The sequence below is a fragment of the Anser cygnoides genome, chromosome 3 (genome assembly GCF_040182565.1).
Source record: "Anser cygnoides isolate HZ-2024a breed goose chromosome 3, Taihu_goose_T2T_genome, whole genome shotgun sequence".
NCBI classification, from domain to species: Eukaryota; Metazoa; Chordata; class Aves; order Anseriformes; family Anatidae; genus Anser; species Anser cygnoides.
Genome location: NC_089875.1, coordinates 52,256,670 through 52,278,720, shown reverse-complemented (window position 1 = coordinate 52,278,720; position 22,051 = coordinate 52,256,670). Strand labels below are relative to the sequence as shown.

General features: G+C 37.7%; 1 protein-coding gene and 1 long non-coding RNA gene across 2 annotated transcripts in view; both read right to left on the bottom strand.

Moving 5' to 3' along the window:
• SASH1 (SAM and SH3 domain containing 1) overlaps positions 1-22,051 on the bottom strand; it is a 554,055-nt gene that overhangs the window by 487,012 nt on the left and 44,992 nt on the right.
• LOC136790435 (uncharacterized) overlaps positions 3,362-22,051 on the bottom strand; it is a 62,795-nt gene continuing 44,105 nt past the window's right edge. The window contains exon 3 of the long non-coding RNA XR_010830342.1: positions 3,362-21,807. This is a non-coding gene — a long non-coding RNA (uncharacterized lncRNA). The remainder of the gene's footprint in view (positions 21,808-22,051) is intronic.

Below are 22,051 nucleotides of genomic sequence, written 5' to 3'. Positions count from 1 at the left end.
GGCAAAGTCTTAAAACACAAGCAGCATTCACCTGCTGCTAGAAACAAAGTATTCCTACGTGAAACTGTTTACAATACAAAGATTGATTGCTGTCTGAAGGTCTGAAGGCCTTTCCTAGATTACAAACCCAGCCAGCAACCTCACCTGATTCTTCACCTTCCCTCACCAAAAAAAAAGCCCTTTTCTCTCAAACTGCCTCCTTCCCTGTCCTCCACCACACAGCCATCTTTGACTGTCCCAGCATTCTCCACCAACTGCTCTCAGTTGTTTGTACAGAAGCAATTTACTTTGAGATACTCATTTTCACAACTACTTATTTTTCCTCCCACAGCTCCCTACTAAATTGAAGTTGCTACTCAGACAGTAAACCCATCAGCAAGCATATCGATATACCCAATTATGTCATTCAGACTCAAAGAGCAGTTTAAATTCATCACTCCTGTACCAAATCAGAGCTATTAAAGTGAGAACATCATGAAAAGGTTCATTGCCATGAGTGCTTGATAGGCAAGGAACGACAGCTGCCAAGCTGCCTGGCACAGCAGTTCCCAGTCACCTCAGTTATTTGTCCAGCCAAGGCATATCTTCATCTACCCAGCTGTACCACGTCTCACCCAGCAAAGGCCAAACATCTGGGACATTACAAAATACAGAGGACATCAAGGAACTAGTGGGGACAACACAAAGGCAAATAAGAGGCATGCACACCTGGCAGTAATGTGAGGGGGAAAGAGGAGAGGTAGTGCACACAGGGAAATGTGCAGTGATCTGTAATGGCCCATCCACTAACCTGGTATGTACTGTTCTGGTTTTGAGAAATGGGCAAACCTTGCAGGATGAAGCTGAAGATGGCAATTTTAAGTCTTTCACTTTGTTCAAGCAAACAAACAACAACAACAATGAAAGATTAAGAACAAATTATATAAAGGTAAAGTAGTAATAGCATAGATAAGTTAGAATCAGTCACCTAACTTTACAAGAATAAAACAGAAGGCAAAAAAAATCAGAAATAGAGTGATCACTATTGTTTCACTGTTAATAATTAAATTGAAGCTCATTGTAACAGAAAGTGACTTAGCAAAATTCAAAATTGAAGCAAGAACATATCTACATTATTGACAGCCATGTATAACTTGTAGAGCTGTCAAGGATAGTTAGATTTTGTGAAAAAAACATAAAGTTACAAAAAGCTATTAAAATCCTGTTTTATGATTTTAAATCTGTCTTTAAATATCTGTTATCAGAATAAAAACAGCTGTGAAGTTTTCTGCCCACTGTGCCATTTCTACATCTTCAGTTATCTGATGCTGTCAAATGCACATTCAGAGCCAGGACACCAGCCAAGGCAGCACTGGGAGATGGTATTCCTGCAAACAAAGGGCTCATTCCTCATCACTGAGGTTTTCCATAGCCATGGTTCTGCAGACTCAGTGATTCTCAAATAAATCAGGGTTCATAGACCAGGAGAGCAACTTCTTTAGGAAGAAGGCTGTGATGCTGGAAGTGGATTTACAAAGACCAGAAAATGGGAAACCACTGATTTGCATGCTGTACTTAATGAAGTACGCTAGATTTTGGTTTAAACATGAAATTATCCTTTTTGTCCTGTATACCATACATTTTAGGGGAAAAAAAATCACTCGTTTTTAACTTTTTTTTTTGAATTAGGGAAGATTTATTAAATCTGTATAATATCTTTGGCTTAAATAACTATTACAACATCATGACAGCTTTAGTTATTCAGTTGAAACAAGACCTGAATCATCCAAAGTGAAAATTAAGCCCAGAGCTGAAGCAAAGAATTCTGCCTTGGAACAGTAAGAACAAAAATACTGAAGATTCCTGTTGGGTCCTGGTGTAGGTTTTTGTTTGTTTGGTTGGTTTGTTTTGACTTTTAATTATTTTGCATGAAAACTTCCAATTATGGTGAGTTTTATAGTCTGCAATCTGTTTGTATATTACTTTCAGCTAGAGATGAAAACTACACCCAACAAAATATTTTAATCCAGAAAGTTAATGAAAAATGAAATAGCCCGGTTCTTTCTGTATTATCAATAATGTTATTGAATCTTGGATGAAATCTCCTTATTTCCACTGAGAAGAGAGGTTAACTTGAGTTTGGATAGTCTGCATCCTGGCTAACTAGCACAGATGGCAGCGTGGCTTAGAGCCCAGGATCTAGTTTCAACCAAGTTAGCACCTGCTTATTTTGAAGACATAATACAAGTGAAACAACACAGAATCCTCCAGTGCCCTTCCTGCAGTCCTTGTTTCCCCCATAAGAGAGGTTAGTGTTCCACATCTGTCTGGGATAACCTCAGAGCATCTCAGGTCTGCAGGATGTGCTCCATCCACATGATCAAGCAGTACAATAACTACACCTAAAGAAAAATAAATAACTGAAGCTTACAGTTACAAACTCGGGCTTATACCACCTGAAATTGGTGTTTCCTGGTGTCCACCACCTTGATGGACTTGTATCGAAAATTTTCTGATCAACGCCATGCACAAGCACTCTGTTCCTAGGGTATGGGCATGGAGCTGATCAGACACAGCTTTATACTCTAAATTCACACTCTTATAATGAGAAACATTTGAAAAGATAGCCAAGGCTGAGTTTTCAGAAGCATTGAGGCATCAGGTCACTGACAGCTGGGATGTGACTGATGTCAGCCAATGGACAAAAAATTAGCCAGGGGGTGAAAAAGCCCCATCTGAAAACTGCAGTAGGTGTCCAGCTGCATCTTCAGAGATGTAATCGGGCTGCTCAGTAAGTGGGGATATTACACAACCCTCCCCATGGAATGAAGTCATACTAGCTATAAATTTAATAGGAAGTGTAAAACTTAAGAAAACATGAAACTTCTTAAATATCTGTATTGTTTAATATGCTTATTAAAATCATATACAGTAGCTTCTCGTTTTCATACTGGCATTTACAGATGACTTTTCACCTTCCACCCTTACCATGCTTTAATCTCCAGTTAAGTCCAGCATCTCATAACCTTTCAATAAATTTGTCTTTCCAAATATCTGGCAGGCACAAAAGTGCTATTCTCTCATGCTTCATAAATATGGTGCCTGGAAACTCATTATTAAAACCATTTTTGTGAATACTCAAGTTCTAATTCATGACTTCTCTGAAACTCTTTAATGAAACCAAGATGTCTGATAGTCAAGTTCTTCCAATGGGCATGAACAACAGATCTTTCACAACCTGTTAGAAGATGTGCCAAGACTAGTTCCTTTCCTGTGTAATAGAAGCCACAGGAATCAAAGTTTCTGATCAAAGTCCAACACCTCAGCACTGCCAAAAGCTGACAAGCCCTCCCTTAACCACCCCCCCCCCCCCCCTTCCTGAAAACAGCTCTGTAATCATGCTGAATTTTAATAGAATAACTATCTCTTGGACTCAGGCTGAACTTGGTTGTATTAAGCTGTGATTAAGCCATATGACGGTTGCTACATATAAAAATAAATATATGAAGTAATGCTAAAGTGTGACGAGATTCTTATGCAACCTACTACCACAGTCCAGGTTTTCTTTATACAAAGACATTTTTCCCTTGCATACGCATGAAACAAAATATTCAAAAACAGTAAAGTGATAATTCTACTGCATTTATTGAATGCCAGCCCAGAACATGCATGCAAAATGTAGTGAAGTTATTCTGATTTGACCAGTGTAACAGAAGAGATTTCAACACTTGAGAACAAGTTCTTCTTTACATCCCTTTGTCCCTCTCACCCTGTGGAGCCATGCACAGTAACTGCTCTTAATCTGTTCAAGGCCACAGTTCGGGGCAAATGGTCATGGCTACAAGATTTATGCACTAAGGCTGAATGACTGAAATGTAGAAATGCAGCACAGGTCTGGCAAAGCTTGCCTGCTCCCGTTTTGCACTGTAGCTCACTGGCAGCACACTTCCAGCTCACCAGTGAGGCACACCCCTATTTGTGGGGGATTTAACCTGAGGCCATATGAAGTCTTCCTTAAAATGTGAAATTGGTATAAACTGTCCCTGCGTAAGAAACAGCCTTAAGAGGATTTTATGTAGACAAAGGAGATTTTAATTTAATATTCCACACAGCCAATTCACACTGCAGCCAGAGCAGGGCAAGGGGTGGGGATGAGTAAGGACATTAACATCCTAATGAGTGGCTTTCCACAGCTAGGCTGATGCAGTGCTTCCTACAGAGCACAGGCACAACCACACGTACAGGCTGAGTAACTCAAGCCTTCTCTGAGCAATTCTTGTGGACAAGTGCCACTCCAGAGAGACAGCTTCTCGCATCAGCGAGACAGATTATTATTATTTTATTTTAAACTGATTTCATGCCTCTTGAGATCTTTCAAAAAAAAGTTTGGTTTCTGTCAGTTCTCTTACAAACTAGTAAAGATGCTTACCAGCTTTGGATGTATAGATAAACTTTAGATTTTATTTAATTAGGTGAAATATTTTTTCCAATAGTATAGTATTATATGGAAGTTTGGACTCCTACATTTCTTATCCCTTCACATTACTGATTTAGTCTACAGTCATAGCAAAACCCCAGAGCTTGCTGGTGCTTTAGTTACTAGTAGTAGTAAATCACTGTCCAAAGTGTGATGTTTAATTAATGTTTGCAGAATACCTTGACAGCCTTGTTGAAAAATTCTCAGGAACTGTAAATCCCAGGACAGTTAAGTTTGCGACTTTCTGGTCACTGCAAAGGAAGCATGTCTTGAATTTCATTCTGGAATTTAAGCATAAAAGTGTTCCAAATAGTCACAAGCTTCAAGCTGAGAGCTTGTGCTCCATTCCTTGAGAGTGCCGAGTTGTAACTGTTATCCTGTCCAAATATATGTGTATGGTGGGAAGGGAGGATGTACAGTACCCCTGGTATAAAGAAGTCTAATTGTCCTCCAAAGAAAAGACAGTAACTATAACAGCCTAAAATGACAAGTCAGAAGAAGGTCCTTAGTTCAGAGAGAAATGCTCTTTTACTCAGGGGGCAGAGAAACAGTTTCAGTTCTTCTGTTTGAGTCAAATCACTGTTAAATGTGTGTGCCAATGACCTAATTCTGTTTTCTAAGGATGTATTACTTACGCAAGAGAGACCATAACCACCTCTTCACAACTATTCCCAGTCAATTGCAGGGTTACATATTTGCCGTATGTACAGCCCATAGTGAAACTTAACTGTAAGGAAACACACAGAACTCAATTTAGCAGAGGGATTATAAGAAGTTAATAGAGCCTCAGTTGCATCTCAATTCAGTAAAAACAAATCTATCAGGTTTCTTGCCATATATTTACAGAAATTTTAGCACCTACAGAGGAATGAGTTAGCCTGCTGAGGCACCAATACTTTCAAATTTAAGATATTATAGAAACAAAAAGACCATCTATAGATGATAACAAACCTCTAATCTAGCACAATTTTTCCTTTAAATGTAGTTTCTCACTGCTCTCTCTATTTAGTATTTACCTATACGCCCATAATATTATTCAACTAAATAGGATCTAAAAACCTGTAATAGTAGAATCACCCCAGTTAATATTTTGAGAGTTTCTATAGGAAGCTTAATTTGCACTGTGTGCTGGGACTTGTGTTAAGAACAGTTCTTGCAAACCTTACTTTTTGTTGATTCAGATGCACAGTGCTGACAAAGCCTCACAACTCACGACCTACGCTCAATTCTCAATGAGGACTAAATCACTTTGATGGATAACAGGTTTGATTATGATATACCATTCCCTCTGAATTATTCTTTTGTGGCAGACCTGCTAAAATTGTCATTACATCCTAACCTAAAGATACCAGGCTCCCCCCCACTTTTTTTTTTAGTAAATAAACAAATACCTGCCTACATGAGTTGCTTCTGATGGGCAAGCAGCCACAGGAACAAGCAGACTCCTCTATCTCTGGTGATATTTAAGTCTTTTTGGCCAGTCCCAATGCGGCCAGGGCTTCCAGTGTGGGGCTGACACATGCAACCTCCAGGCAGTCATCATGTGAGAAAACACTGCGGGCTTGGGCACAAGTAGAGCCAACTGTGTGTCAGAGCACTGTTCGTTTTCTTTCCTACCCATTATTGGCTTGACATGCTTCCCAGCCAAGTTCACAAGTTTTTCCTACCAATTTCAGCAAGAGGAGAATTTTAAGCTCCCAATACTTTCACGATTTACAAAACCGCACATAAAGGTAAAACACCAAGGCATTGTAAAACTTGGAAAATGAGGTATTTCTCACTCTCTAAATGCAGAAACCTTATATTCACAGCAACAATTTTTTGGGGAAAAAAAATCTCTGAAAGTTAAAGTCTACAATAAAAACCTGATATGCACCTGAAAAGGTTTTATTTCACATGTTGTATCTGAAACATAGCTGTTCACATCCTGGCACAAGTGAGCCAGGAAGGTCTGCGCTTTGCTCCTCTGCCAAGAGTTCCTTTATTGCTTGAGGGAGTATTTAAGTCACTTCCAGTAACTTGAGTGTTAGTTCAGCAGACCAAACTCTCCTCTTGGTGAAACGGTCTTTACCTCCCCACCCCACCACCACCCACATCCACCCCTTTTACCTTCCCATGGTACAGATAGTTTTACTTGTAAATTCTTCCTAGTGTCATTCTGAGCAAAGCAGACCCCTCTGCCAGCACCGCTGCTTGGCCAGGGTGCAGGGAAATATTTGTTCCCTTCACACTGCTCAAGGGGAGGCAGATTATCTCATTATTGCCCAAATGGGGGTGTTAAAGCCGCAAGTGCTCATATGCCTGATAATGTTTGTATACATGATGATCATGCTTCCTAATAAACTAATTAGAGTATTTTGACATGTTTATATCCATAAGTGCATTATATGGCATCTAATGCTTAGATATTTATAAGAAATTACCTGATGTGATGAAAAGACACTCAGAAGAACTAAGGAGTATGGGAGTAATTTTCCAAGTTTTTGACATCATGAAACAAGATTTAAAAGAAGAGCTAAAACGCAGGTAATGCCTTACTACATACTTGCCTCACAGCCCAACAAGAAGCAGTGACTAATCTAGTGGACATTGTAATCTTGTAATCCCTCTGCTGTGACCCAAAACTAAAGCATCAACACAAGTGTTTGCCTAACGTGGAGCACAGTACCACTTAGTTTTCCACAATGCAAGACTTATTACTGCCAGTGCTAGATCTTCCTAACTACCACTTTCTCAGAGTTTACTATTAAAATAATATCTAAAAATATTAGATTTGAAAATAAAAGCATTTTAGAATTCTCATACAAAGCGTTGAAAGCCCAAGCACCCTCATCCATCATATCTTGGAATTAAAGCTACCGTTATTTATGATGTTTCACATAGTAAAGTACATTGGCAGTAATGAGCACAGAAGAGGATAAAGACTCCCTATTTGATAATATACAAGAGAAATAATTCTGTAATGCGAATTTTACTAGGAGTGATTAAAACTGTCTTTCTGTATATCTTCAGTTGTGTGACCAGAAGAATAATAAAAGTTCAATCCTTTTTTTTTTGGTATTTTTTTTTTTTTTTTTTTGCCAATTCTAGAGAACATCCCCACATGTTGACGAAAAATTCTGCATATGCCAAACCCTAAAACATTTTTCTTATTGCACGTTGGGAGATGCACAAGTTTATGGTGAGTAGAATATGTTTACTCTCTCTCTCATTGCATACTTTCCAGATCAGATCTGGGCAGGGATGGAACAGTGTTACAGTTTCCTTGAAACCTTATTGCCCCATAAAGTAGCAGCAGCACTGCAGTATGTCTTTCCATACACGTACATATTAAAAATTTCCAGATATAGAGAGTTGAGTTTGTTAAAAAACTAGAAAGATGAAGTATTATGAAGTGCTTGTTTTCCCACTAATTGTTTTGACGTTGCAAGATAAAAGTCTAAAGAGACTTCCACAGCAAAGCAATGTCTGCAAAGCATTTTGTAAAGATAAAAAATCTTTACACATCATGTTTTGGTCTAGTTCTCCAAGATGCCACCTATTTAAATTTCTCAAATCAAAATAGCTCAATAGTTAAGAAGTCAAAGCAGCACTAATTAGCGTATGTTTCAATTTTATTTTAATTTTTACATCAATATTAATTCTGAGGTCATGTCAACCATATGTTTAGCACCTTGTTGAACTACTATCATTTTACCTAATTAAAGGCTTCCATGTGCAGGCTGAAGAAAATTAACTAGTTGCATATTGCATAAGCCATAGTGCATTATAGCTAAAATAAAAAAAAAAGTTCATATTTCCCCATCTAAACTGAATTAGGATTCTTTAAGAGAAATGACTTCATACCATGCATAGCTTTTTAATCTTACAACATCTACTTCACAATATGCCTGATTAAAATACCAAGGACTGTTTGTATTTTATTGTCCAGTTATTCTGATTTCTTATTTCCTCTACCAAGTACAATCAATACTTCTTTGCAAAAATGCATGCTTCTCATTTGTTTCCAGCAGTCATCCCATTGACATTTAACTAAACATGGAGATAACCATAATCCAATCTTGACAAGTACTCATCTCATTAATGCCTTTTTAATCATCAAGGATGACATCCCTGTCAAGTTTTAGATAAATTGTGTCAAAGCACATTCTACACACAAAAGCATCATTTTCTCATACATCTAAGTATAAATGGGTTCATTTATGGAAAACTGAAATGAAAAAAGCAGTGGACAACTTATAATATATACATAGCAAGTGTTTTAGCGACATTTTAAAGAACCAAGGTGATTTTTACTCTTGTTATTTTGTTTGGTTTTAAGTATGCTGGTTTACTTTCTGTTTTTGCTCCAATCCCTGTCTTCTTCTGTGTCACAAGAAGATATGAGCCATCAAGACTATGATTGCAAAGCTATAAAATTGCAGTTGTTGGTCCTGGCATCAGACTTCAAGCTACCTTATGCTCTCAGGTTCTTCCCCCCCCTCCCCCCCCAGTGTACTGGGCCTGGCTGGGATGCTAACTTTCCCTGCAGCAGCCCATACAGTGTTGTGCTCTGCACTTGTAGCTAGAACAGCAGTGGTATCACACCAGTGTTGTGTCTGCTGCTGAGAAGTGCTGGCACAGCATCAGGACTCTCTCTAACCCTCCTAGGGGGTGGGCAAAAAAGTGAGAAAGGAACATCACCAGGGCAGCTGACCTAAACCAACCAAAGGAATATTCCATGCCATAAGGTGTCACACTCAGCAATAAAAGGTGGAAAAAAGAAGAAGAGGGGAGGGGTGGGCTCTCATTGCGAAAACATCTGTCCTCCCGAACACCAGCTATGTGCGTTGAGGCCCTGCTTCAAGGACGTGGTCAAGCATCGCTCGTTTGTGGGAAGTAGAGAGTAATTTCTTTCCTCTGCACTTCCACATAGCCTTTAATTGTTTTTTTTTTTTCCTTTTTCCCCCCTCCCTTTTCCCCTTTCCCTTTAGTTAAATTGTTTAATTAATAATAATAATCTTTCCTTAATAATTATTTTTCCCCTTTAATTAAATTATCCTTATCGCAACCGGTGAGTTGTTCTTTCCTTTACTTCTTCCCCTCCTCTTCTAAGGAGGGGGAGTGAGAGAGCGGTTGTGGTAGAGTTCAGCTGCCTAGCACGGTAAAACCGCCACAACAGGCAACACACTTTTTCCTCCCACCACTGTTGCTCCACTGCCACCAAAATATTTCAGCACCATTACACCTCTTTCTTACTTTGCACACTTCCATATGACAGGGTCTGTCCCAGCACTGCCTTGGGGCCAACACAGGGTTCAACAACAGCACAGCAAGACAAGGGCTATGATTTCAGTTTCAGTGCTAGTTCTTCAACCAGGAGCAGCAACTGCAGTAAAACGAATCCAACTTCAATGCTGTAGCTCCAGGCTAAAACAAGTTAAGCATCTCAGAGATGTTGATATGTGCACAGACTGGTCAGCAGTGGCAGAACTAGAATGTGCAGCAAAATATTCACACAGCTTCAGAGAATTTGGTAAAACAGTATTATTCACCAAGGCTAGCTTCAGTCAGCTGGGTTTACTCTTCCATGACTTTCTCCAGAAGTAAAGAAAGAAGAGAACAACTCAGCAGGAACTTAACTTTGATCCTTTGAATCAGTCCTGGAAGAACTTTTTTGCCATTAACTACAGAGAGGATCAGCCTTTTTCATTACCTTCCTTTTGACTCTATTCAGCGCATGCAAGTAGACTTTAAAGTTTATATTTTGGCAAATGAATAAGGAAAGACAAAAAGGCCACCTGCTCCTAAATTTCAAGTCTGTGCTCCCAACTATTAAACACCATATATAAAGCTAATAAAATCCGCTGAAATCATCTAAAATCTAAAACATTTTCTCTCCTCATCTTATTTCCCAAAACTATGCAACCACTTTTTCCTGAACCTTTATAAAAGATACTAGAAAACAAATTCCACTACAGTGGAAAAGTTAAAACATATCTATACATTTGTAGTACTCAGTCCTATCGAAAATAATGCCTTAGATTCCTTCGGTCACTCCAATGATCTACAAGTGTCTCAAATCAAACCATGGCAAATGACTTTACTTACAAGTACACATCTTAATGATAAAAAACCACAAAGCTTTACTCAGGTTTATTGTAAACTATTATAACATCATGCAACAGGGAAGAGTCATGCAGAATGATCCACAGACAGAGGCCAGCTTGTAATACTATAAAATGTTATCACCACTACACACACAATATTTTTAGCCCAGATCCTTACCTTTAGAAGTGAAACAACAGCAAAGACTGAAAGTTCTAGCAAATGTACATCCTCAAGATTTTTTCCAAAAAACACACCACCTTCTCTCAACACCTCATAGGACCCATACCAACCTCTCCTCACTAAGTCCTGCCCCAAGAAAAGGGAATAGTATTACAAGAACAATAGTTAATTTAGCTGCATTTTACACAGCAACTTTTGACAAAGTTACAGCTTAATTAATCCTCTTATCACAAAGTGAGACCATAAATATGTTCAGATATACATACAAGACTTACTGAAGCCTTAATTTTTGCAGTTTCTAACTTCAAAAGTTTAGCTGAGTAAATGCATTTAATTAATGCATTGTTCTTAATAGTTTTATAAATGGATTAACAAATCACATTGTAAAAATTTTCAGGATAAAGAACTTTCAGCAGTTTTAGATCTAAAAATGTATTTCTAAAAATATGTCTAGACTAGTCAAAGTAAAGCAAGAAAATATACACACAACTAAATGAAGTTTTGAATAGCTTTTCAACTCTTTTCTATATGCCACTTGTTTCAAATCAGATGCAGCTAAGAAATATTTTGACTTTTCTGATAATTTAATGAAAAACTTTCCTGCTATCAAATGTTACTTATCTGGGAAAGTTCACAGGGAAGCTGATGGCCAAGCAGTAGCTTTTAATGTTAAAAAGTATATTAAAGTAACATCGTTAATACATTCATATTCATGGAAAGCTTCTAGGCATGCCTTTGAAATATTTTTTTGAACATTTGTCAAATGAGTGAAACTGCACACACGTATTATCTCTTCTGACTCATATGGGCTAAGTATCTACTCATCCCCTCACCAACACTGGAACTCTACCACTCAGGGTTTCTGATTATCATTCATAATTTCCCCCTTCTTGCCTGTAAGAGAATCCTTTCCTACACACAAGCTTTTCAAAACAGAATGCGAAGTGAGAACGACTACATTATACCTCAAAAAGACCAGGAAAAGAAAGTCCAGTGAAGTATGTCAATACTAAAATAATAAAATCTAAAGAACGTCTATTTTTCCAGCTATGGCCCCTTTTGATGTTTATTAAGTTCTGCCCACTGAACTTAATGGCACTGCATAAATGTATCCGAGATGAGAATTTGGCTAACAGTGGTTAGAAAGTATGGCAGTAGGTCAATATTTAGACTTCCCTGCCAAGGGCAACAGTGTTGAATATTATAAACATTCTGCTGGGCTTCTTTGTCACTGAATGCCAAGTTGTTCTCTTCCCACACATGGGCCATAAACCTCTGGAAGCAGAGGCTGCAATCGGGGGCTTTAAAGCAGCTTATGATGGCTAGCCACTGAATGCCCCATTGACTGGGCATTTAATTTCTTTCCTCCCTCTAAAAAGCTCAGCTTTCTTGCACAGTCTCCTAACATAATGGATGCTATACATATAAAATAATGTTCCCATACATCAGATTTCTGAAGTTATTCATCTGTCTCAGTGCCTAATGGGATTTTTCAAAAGCACTGAGTAATTTAACATTTATTGATTTCAACGGAGGTAAGCAATAGTATGATTACCTGCATCTGTAAGTATACTAACATCTATAATTTAACTAGACTTATAAATGAGATCACCTAATTGGATACTCCAGTTTTGTCATTGCTAGTGGTGTGACTTCCAAAGACGCTGAGTCTTTGCAAACCCAAGTGACTCAGAGCTTTGTAGATGCTCAGCACTTCTGAAAAGGCAGGTTATAAGCACACCTGCCCTAATCAGAAGTGGAAGGCTACCTTTGATCAAGTATGCCTGACACAGCACATTTATTTAAAGTGCTGAAGTATCAGGCACCGTACACTGAGAGTCTGCCTGAACAGGAGACCAAGGGGGCCCTTCCACTTTCATTCAGAGTTGACAAGATGTGCCAGCAGTGCTCTCACAGCACTGCGCTTAGGTAGGCTTGAAGAACAAAAGGCTATTCATATTTCAAGGATCCTTACCCACATACATCAAAAAAAGAGTTTCAAACTAAATTCCCTTTAAAACCTGGTCTTTGCTAACAACAGCGCAGCCTCCACAGTCCTACTCTGCAGCAACAGAACCAAAAGCTACAAAGCCATTTCTGTGACTACTACTTTGGCATTTATTTATACCAGCTCAGAAACTTGGCTGGCACATCACTCTAAGCCTTCAAAAGGATCTTGCTATTCACATAGCAAGAATCTACTACACTCAAGACCATCCAGATGAAGTAAAAAGTTTCTCTAAACATTACAAATAGCTAGTGTCAAAGGAATGAAATACAACAGGGCAGTGAGAAACAAAAGCACATAAAAGACATTGGCAGGGAGGAAGATCACTTCTTGAAATAATCTCACCTTTGAGGTATGCTTTTAACCTCTGCTCTTCAAGCAGTTCTCAGCCCTAGCCCAAAGTGGAGCTTATTGCAACAAGTTACCTATTTTGTACATCCTAGAAGGAAATTTGTCATTAGTTGTGGAGATCATAAACTATATTTCTTCAGCACTTTATATGGAGATCTATAATAGAGATTAGATAATAAACAACATGAGGAAAAGGTTCTTATTAGTGCTACTGTAAAATGCAGAATAATATAACAGTAATGATGTGATGTGTTTTTTTTTTTTTTTTCTGTAAGTAAGTTAAAGAGCCTGGAGTAAATATTATAAATACAACTCTGGTTAGGACACCAAAAGGGGAAATTAAGATGCCAATAAAGCCGAGACTCAAGATCTAGCATTTTGAATTCTCTGCTAGGGAATGCTTTCAAAGGCACAAAAAAATGTCATGATCCGAACAGTCTTATAAGAGCAGCAAAACTTGCACATGTAATTCTTAATTCTGCCTCCCAACACTAGATCCATGTTTCAGACAGCACTGGTTATCCTTGACTTTGGGTCTGTGAAAATGTTGAAACTGAGGTCGGATGGCAGGATTTCTCAAATACTTTCATATTGCGAACTCTCTTAACATAGTCTTAAATTTCTTTGACGTATATCCTTCCTCTCATAGGCGCAGACAACCTTCCTTTTCCATTCACAAGTCATACAATATCTTTTCAATGACTACCTAAATTGCTTATATTAGAGAGCAATAATGGCAATGTGGTTTTGTCTTTCTTTTAATGCAATTTTGAAATTGAAAATGAATAGGACAGTTGAAACCATATGATTAACTAGCTCTCGGAGGATCACATATTTGCCATGTACTTCCCAGACCATCAATAACTACTGAACCACAAAGCGAAAACCTATGACACAGTGGAAAGTCACGATAAAAGTAAGCAAAGAGCAAGTTTTGTTCATTTCATTTCAAATGATTCTTAGCAATGATGTCTGCAATCCATTGAACATACAAGAGCTAATACAATAAAAAGTGACTGGAAAATTTTAAAACTAGACAATGAATTCAGTTTAGAAAAGGGGGTGGGGGAAGAGAGAGCGAGGGAAAGAAACTGCTTTCCAGTTTCTGATTAGCCAGATTCCAAAGATTCTTTAGTGAGAAAAAATATTTAAGATGCAACTGTATGAAGATCTTCAGCAACACTACCATTTGTTTTAGAGGTGGTTACTTTTTTTTTTTTTTGAGGAAAATCTTACATAATTTCATTTTTTTTTCTCTGCTTAAACACATAGAAATACCTATTTCCAATAAGTAAACTAGATCAAAGAATCATATGTAACTTGGAAAAAAATCTCAAAATATCATTTGTTCAGCTGTCGCTGGGAGGTTTGCAATTAACGAGAGGTCAAATTTGTTTTTTCTCTCCTTAAGATCACAACAAATGAATTTAATATATAGGAATACTGAAAAACTTTAAAGATGAGCTTAATAAAGCTTTTGTCTTTGAAGCAGACTTGGGCTCTTCCTAATTCAGAGGAGTTTTATAGAGCTACGTTTCCTGTTTTCTTCCTTTAATAGATTCAGGATTTATTTCCTTGTCTGTTCAGCATTCTTTCTATTTTCCAGTGAGCCCTCTTTGCTTGGTTAGCCACAAGCAGACAGCTATTGATATAGTGCAACTGTAGGTTTCAGCACAACACAGCTCAGACAATAAACACTTACAGCTATCTCTAGCTCAGTCTATAGCTAGAGACAGAATTATACCGCCATTCAGCCCTCAGTTCCCAGAACTCGGCTGTAAACTGAGCCAACGTAATCTCAAAGTTCCCTAAAATATCTGCATTAACACTAAGTTAAATGGACAGCAGCTGAAGGAACCTGAACAAGATGTTTCCTCAGTAAAGCCAGCTTCACTCAGGCCTTCAAAGTTTCATTCAAAGGAGTTGTTTCTTGTTGCCAATAGTTTGCAAAATTTGAAGCCTGCTGGCAAAAACCCGGCCTGTCACCTCAGGAAAACCACCTTCCCAAACAGCACAAGCCTTCAGCAAAATGTCACCATGGACGAATGCCGATTGAGAACATATGCCCTCAGATCCTTTGACACTGTCCTTTCCCAGTGTAACACCTTTGTCAGCAAGGATGCTTGCCACCGGGAGAAGCGGCCAACTCTGCACATGTTCCAATAATACAGCAATACTGGCAGCTGCGGGCTGGCAGTTTTGGGAGTCTCATGGCTCACCAACTTGGGAATATAAGTGGAATGGATTGCGTTCTAGGATTTCAAGTTAAATACAGTTTTCTTTTGGCTTAAACTTCTTATCTTCTTTCATACCTGATAAATTAAAAGGGAGGGTGTTCTAAGAGTAAAAAGTGAAAGGAGAAATAAAATAGGCCCTTGTCTCTGTGTGAAACAATGTGCTAGCAAAAACATAGCTATGGCAGCTTAGAATTTACCTTTTAGCCTGTTGTACGATAATTAGAGCTGACTGGGTAATTTATACCTTGGATTCTACCAAACAGGGAGGAAGGCATGATCACAGGGAGGAAAGCATGATCACCAGTTTCACTGCTTTTAGATGACTAATATTTCATTGCTGAATGGACCGAGAACTGTTTTAGTCATGAAAAAAAAGATTCTAAATACCAAGTAGTAATATTTAATTTTGAAACTCTACTGTCCCAAGAAATTACAAGCCAAACAGATCTGCACAAACACTCACAGTTCCCCATCTTTAGTACAATGAGCAATTTTTTATTATTTATTTATTTTTGGTAAAGCCTATGCACAAATATAACTTCACAAAATGCAAATTTAGATATGCATAGTGTGTGGTCACAGTACTTTCCATTTCTGTTGGATAAATAGTATCAATCAAGCTAAAGGACACTGTCTTTTACCAGGCTTGACCTAAACAGTAACCCATTTTCAAGCTGTCCTGCAAGGCAGCATGCCACCAATACAAAAAGCTCTTTAGGCTGTGCTATTACACAGGTTGGTTTCCTGATGCATAAGACCAAGAAGAACAACTTTTGATACCTAGATGAAAGCAGACTTAACTTTCACAGTCCTTGCACACACTGAAAGGAGGAAGAGAGGGGGAGAGACAGCAGGCAGGTTGACCAGATCTTTGGTAATGGCATATTACCCAAATTTTGTACAAAGTAGTGACCTTGGGCTCAACACACAGGTGTGTTCCCATTCATAAGAAAAATAACAAACATATCTGAGTAAATACCAGAGTTCAGCAGCAGCAGTACTGTGGTGAGATCTTGATTGACTTGTACAAGGTAAGTAGATTTTTGAAACTGAAAACAATTAAGCTATTTATGTTTATATTGTAATATTCACTTTTGAGAAAGCTTTTTCTGGGTCAATGGAAAGGAGGCCATTTGAATAACATTTCCTTAGATTTTAATCACACATTTACTATTCACGAATATGTCAGGTGGCTGAATGGAAAAATAACCAATGATAATTAAAAATAGATTTTTACTCAGAGGAAAAGGTACAACTCATGTAATTCAATAAATTTAGCACCTGTTTACTACACAATCAAACAAATGAAAGATTCTAGTTCACAGTTTACAAAAATTCAACAACTAATGTTTCTGCTCAAGGGACAGTATCTAAGCAGACATCTGGAGAATCTACTGATTAATTAATAGATTCATTAATTAGACAGCTGTACTGTTAGAAGAGAATTTAATTGTTTGGATTAATAGCCCCACTAATTAGTCCTAATGAAAATCATCATCAACCCTTATAGCTAAGAAAATGTTGACTTCCTACATGCCCATCTGCACGATTATCTTCTTCCTAGAAGATGCTAGATAACTGCTGGCTGAGGTATGAGACCATATGTGCCATGGGAACATCCAGAACAACCCTGAAGCCACTGATATTTCCAGTCTCTAGCAAACATGCCAGTACAGACAGGCACTAAAATCATTTACCTGTTTCTTGACTCTGAAATGTGGCACCAGCACAGAAATCTGTGAAAAACAAATTATAAATAGCAAGCCTGTGAGGGGATACAATAAATCATGAGGCAGCCGATGAATATTACTTAATTTAAAATCATCAAGGTGTGCAAGCTATACACAATAGCAAAGAGAAGCCTTTCAAAACCATGACAGGGCTGCAGCATTCACAAATAACCTTATATAATTGTCTTGTCTCACCAAGAAGATAGTCATATCCCTTTCCACAAAGGAAAGATTGTAATTATGAGGTATTTCATATGAACTATGATCAACTACAATGTGTGACAGCCAGCTTAGAGTGCTGTTTAATAATGAGCTAAAGACCTCATTGGAGAATGTTCCTGTCATCATAGCTGAATCAAACAGTACATCTATACTATGTTAAATACACTAAGAATTCTGATACTAGTTTTCCTTCTATGTGTTTAAGTTACCCCAATGTATAATGGAGATAGTACATCAAGGGATATTGAGAGGATGTGAGGGGGAAATAAACAGATAATTAATGAATTTTATGAAGCACAGATAACTAAAATCCACCTTAAAAGCCCATGGAGAAATGAATAGTTTTGAATTAAATATAGTTTAATTAGCATACAAAAAGCGTACTGGGGGCATAGCAAGGAAAGAGTAATTTTGCACATCACATGTGGTAAAAAGGTTTGTGATCAGTTAAAAATAATTTAAAAAACAGAATACAGATGGAAGGAGAGGATAAAGGGTAAAAAAGTTCAAATTGCACAGGTAGCCACAACGTGATACTTTCTCAGTTCTGAGTGCTTGTTTCTGACACTTTTCTTCCTGTATTCCTGAATTCTTTAGCTTAAGTCTGTGTATGCTATTTATTTTTGTAACATCAGGTGTATTGCCAAAGTCCAAGATTGAAAGCAACCACTCCACATCAGATTATAAAAGTGACTTGCCTAAATGAAAATTCACAGAAGCACCTGGTAGAATTTCAGTGGGAAAGAGACACCAAAGAATGTTTTGGAAATCCCACTACAACGTTTTGTGCCCAGCTTCCACTGGCCCAAGATATCTGAGAAAAGCCTTCATGAATGTGTCACGTTATTACACAGCAATAGACTACATGGTAACAGGGCAGACAGTTTATAATTTAGGTGAAATCATCATTTAAACAAATAAGAATGACAGGTATCTTCTGTAAGTTTTGCTGAGTGTGCTTAGTTGAGCTGTAATGTAGTGTTTGGGTATTACTATCAAAACTCCTGCTCAATAATGCCTATTAGCTCTGCAGTTGTGTGACTAGAAGTTTCTAATATAATATTGACCAAGCACATTCAACTGGGTAGCCACACGCTGCCAGATGTAAGCCTAGTGGGAAGCATTGTGGGAAACCACCTTCTTACCTTCTGTAAGTATTGCAAAAGTTAACAGAAACATACTAGAAAAATAAACCAAATATTATAACCCATGCCAGGAAAAATAATTCTGTAAGTAGGTTTATTTCAGGTATATAATCCACAAATTTCTATTACAAGGTGTTAGGAAAAGAAATATCTAAATAGATTGCTGTGGCTGCAGTCAATAAATGTATTTCATCACTGCTGCTGCCAAAACAGTCTGTACAGAAATGTGTCTGACAAGCACAAAAAGAACTAAAAGGAATTGAATGACTTATTATTTGTATTACATTGGTAACTCAAATGTTTGGAGAAGGATGTACCAAGGGGGCTAAAAGTAAATCACTGATACAACATTTTTAATAATAATAATCTTTACCCACAGCTTCTATCCTGACTTTTCGTATTACTTTTTCCTCTGCATTTAACACCCTTTCCTCCTGATTCCTTTTTAAGAAAGCGTCACATACACTCAATGATTCTGTTCACCTGACACACCAAAAAAAGCACATCCTAACATAACAGTTACCAAGTCATATATTTAAATTGCAAACATCAGATAATAGCACATTATCTTCTGGGCATGGAAGAGCACAACTGAACAGAAAAGTAATTTGAAGGAGAACATATTGAACCAGGCTAATGGATCTAAAGAAGCAGCACATTGGTGATCCCAGAAGTGCACCTACTGTCCTTTGGTTTTCCCCTTTTCTTTCTATTTTCTTAAGGCTTTAAAAAATAATAATTCAAGCTATGTAATTATTTAGGTTGGCATAGATTAAGTCAATCAAGACACACACCCAGCTGAAGTGTTGGGAGAGAAAACTTGAGCTTTTAATTATGTTGAAACACAGCTGTATTCAATCTTTAGTAACTGATCAGCATCGGCAGCTGGTAGACTGTCAGCCAGTAAGTCAAGGTAAAGCTAAATGCCCTTGCTACTATCTAAAATACTTTGTAATAAATTTTTTTAAAACATATATAAAAACACTTACTGCTACAGCTGAAATTATTGGAATAACTCTTGTAGCTGAACTAATTATTTATAAAACACTCCCTTCCTTAAATTGCTTGCATCCTTATTCTCAACTCTGCATAAAGTGCAGTAAGATCCAAATTTACCAACACAATAAACCTGCATTCGTTTTAAAAGACAAATTTTTATGATGACAATATACAGAAAAGGAAAGGCAATTTACACAGAAGGAAAGCAGTGGTCACATAAAATAACTTTAATAGACCAAACAATTTTGGAACACAAAACTGAAGGCTGGTATTTCACTATGTGTAAATAGGGAAAACTGAGAAGGTGAGTTTTTAATACCTGTACTTGACTATAAAAATCTTATGACTCCAACATAACTAAATGTAAGCCTCATTTCTTTCATTAGATACCAGTACTAGAAGAACTAGAGTTTTGGTGTTTTGTTTTATTTTTTCCTCTAAAACATGCACATCAACCAAATCATATAGTGTGTCAAAATATGAGTGTCAAAGTAGGCCTGCTTCCTCTGTCAAGAACATGGGAAAGATATGAGCATGTTGCCAACTTCTACAACACTGTCAGAAGTGCTATCAGCACTTTTCTTTCCCCTTGTGAGGCATATGGTTAAGTGACAATCCAATGAGCATCCGTTCTTAAATAATGTGTTCTTTGTAGTTGCGAAAAAAAAATATCTTGAAAAGCACAAAAATAAAAGCAACAGAAAATTTTCAGAAGAACCTGAAAGAACCAGAATTGATCTCATGATTTTAAATCAATTTACTTTTTTCTTCTGATAGATTATACTTGTGTAATACAGCTGTGGTGGTCTGGACAAGCAGAAAAAAAAGGGTTGCTGCACACTTAGTAAGGTCTGCAGATGACAGTGCCCTGAAACTCACCCAGGAAGGAGCTGAAATAATTAACAGTCACTGTCAAGAGGACGCGTACCAGCAAGGTGAACATGTCATTGAAGCCTGTGGTATGTGTCCCTTATGCAGACAAGAAGAGCACCACAGCACCTCACCACACCTAGGACAGAAGACATTCACTGCAGAATCCACCACTTCCCTCATAGTTAAGACTAAGGGTGATGAACTATGAACCAAGCCATGTTGTTGTGTAGATCCTTCAAGAGGCCTCTGCAGCAAGTACCTTCCTGCTGGGCACTGCAGGACCACAGAGCACCGCTATTCCTGAGAATGCTAATGAGCTTCTGGCACAGGTACATGATGGATCCATGGCATATTTTGTCACATGTGAGTACCTAACAATATTTTAGTACTGTTTACAACCATTTAGAGGCGGATCTATTGCACACACTCATGCATGAGATTCTCTCTCATCTCATCAACCGACATCTCACAGTTCCTGTTTCCCAACGGAGACCATGGAGAATAAATTAAAATAGTCCATAAGTCATGTGGATAGCATCCTTCCTCCCTCATTCACATTGTTCTCCTCATAGCATGAATTCTGACCATTCTGGGCAACAAGTCTGGCCTGGCCCCACTAAAGAACAATATACGTTTCAATATTTTCACTTCTCTATATATACGCTGTATCCTGGGCATTTAACAAGTACCTCATGGTTTTCAATAAATAAAGCTTTACGAAGAATCTCACTGCTCTACAATAGACTCTTATCTCAAAAGTCCCATATCTTCCTATGGAATGTTCTTTCAAAGTAAGTCAATAGAAAAATAAATCTCTGACATAAATGAGCACATCCCCATCTCCACAATACAGGTGCTTTGTTTAATGTGCAAACCATATATAGCTACGCTTTCGTCATCTGTTCCACCTTCAAATCACAAACAAACAAAAAAAACTCGCACACTAACACAAGAAGTAATAATTATGATTCCTTAATGCTTGTATGTTTCATTTTCGGTGGGGAGGGCAGTCTGCAATGGCACTTCCCAGAAGCAGAGAAGCATTTTTCACGGCTCTGCAGTATGCTGTGTTATGGAGTAGCTACACTGCATTCTGCAAGTCAAAACGACAAGTGGTATGCATCAGTGTAATGTTATTAATCCAAAAGGATTTGTATCCAGCTCCACCATGTAATATTCTGGCTCCCTAGGCATTTTCACTATGCACTACTTCAAGATCAACAGGCTGGCTGTTAGGAAAAGAGGGGATGTTCAAGTAATGGTCACAAATATCCAGCATTTACTTCCTGATTCCTTTTTTAGTGGTTTCAGTTATGTGATTCTTGATAAATAGGTAGTAATAAAAAATAAGGGGGAAGAAACACATTGGAGAAAAAAGGTATTGTAATAACATAGTTTTGGAGCAACTATTATTTTTAAGTGCAATTATTCTGGATTTATTTCAATTCAGCTGAGGACAGTATTAAACCCATTGGATTCTTCTACTTCTTGCCACATTCGCAAATCAGCTTGCTGCCTGTAAGTACAAATAATGAGATTTATTGTACAAGGGAAAATAGCAACAACTATCTCAAAGGCTCCTGAATCATCAAAAAATGTACTTCTTTCAAGAACTACTAAATGACATAAAAGAGAATGGAAAACAGCTTTCAAAATATAATTCCAGCATTTACATTTTCACAGCTTAGAATTTAGCAGAACTTTTATTATCCACTACCAGAATGGGAATATGAAACTTCTGCAATGCTTGCTCCAAAACA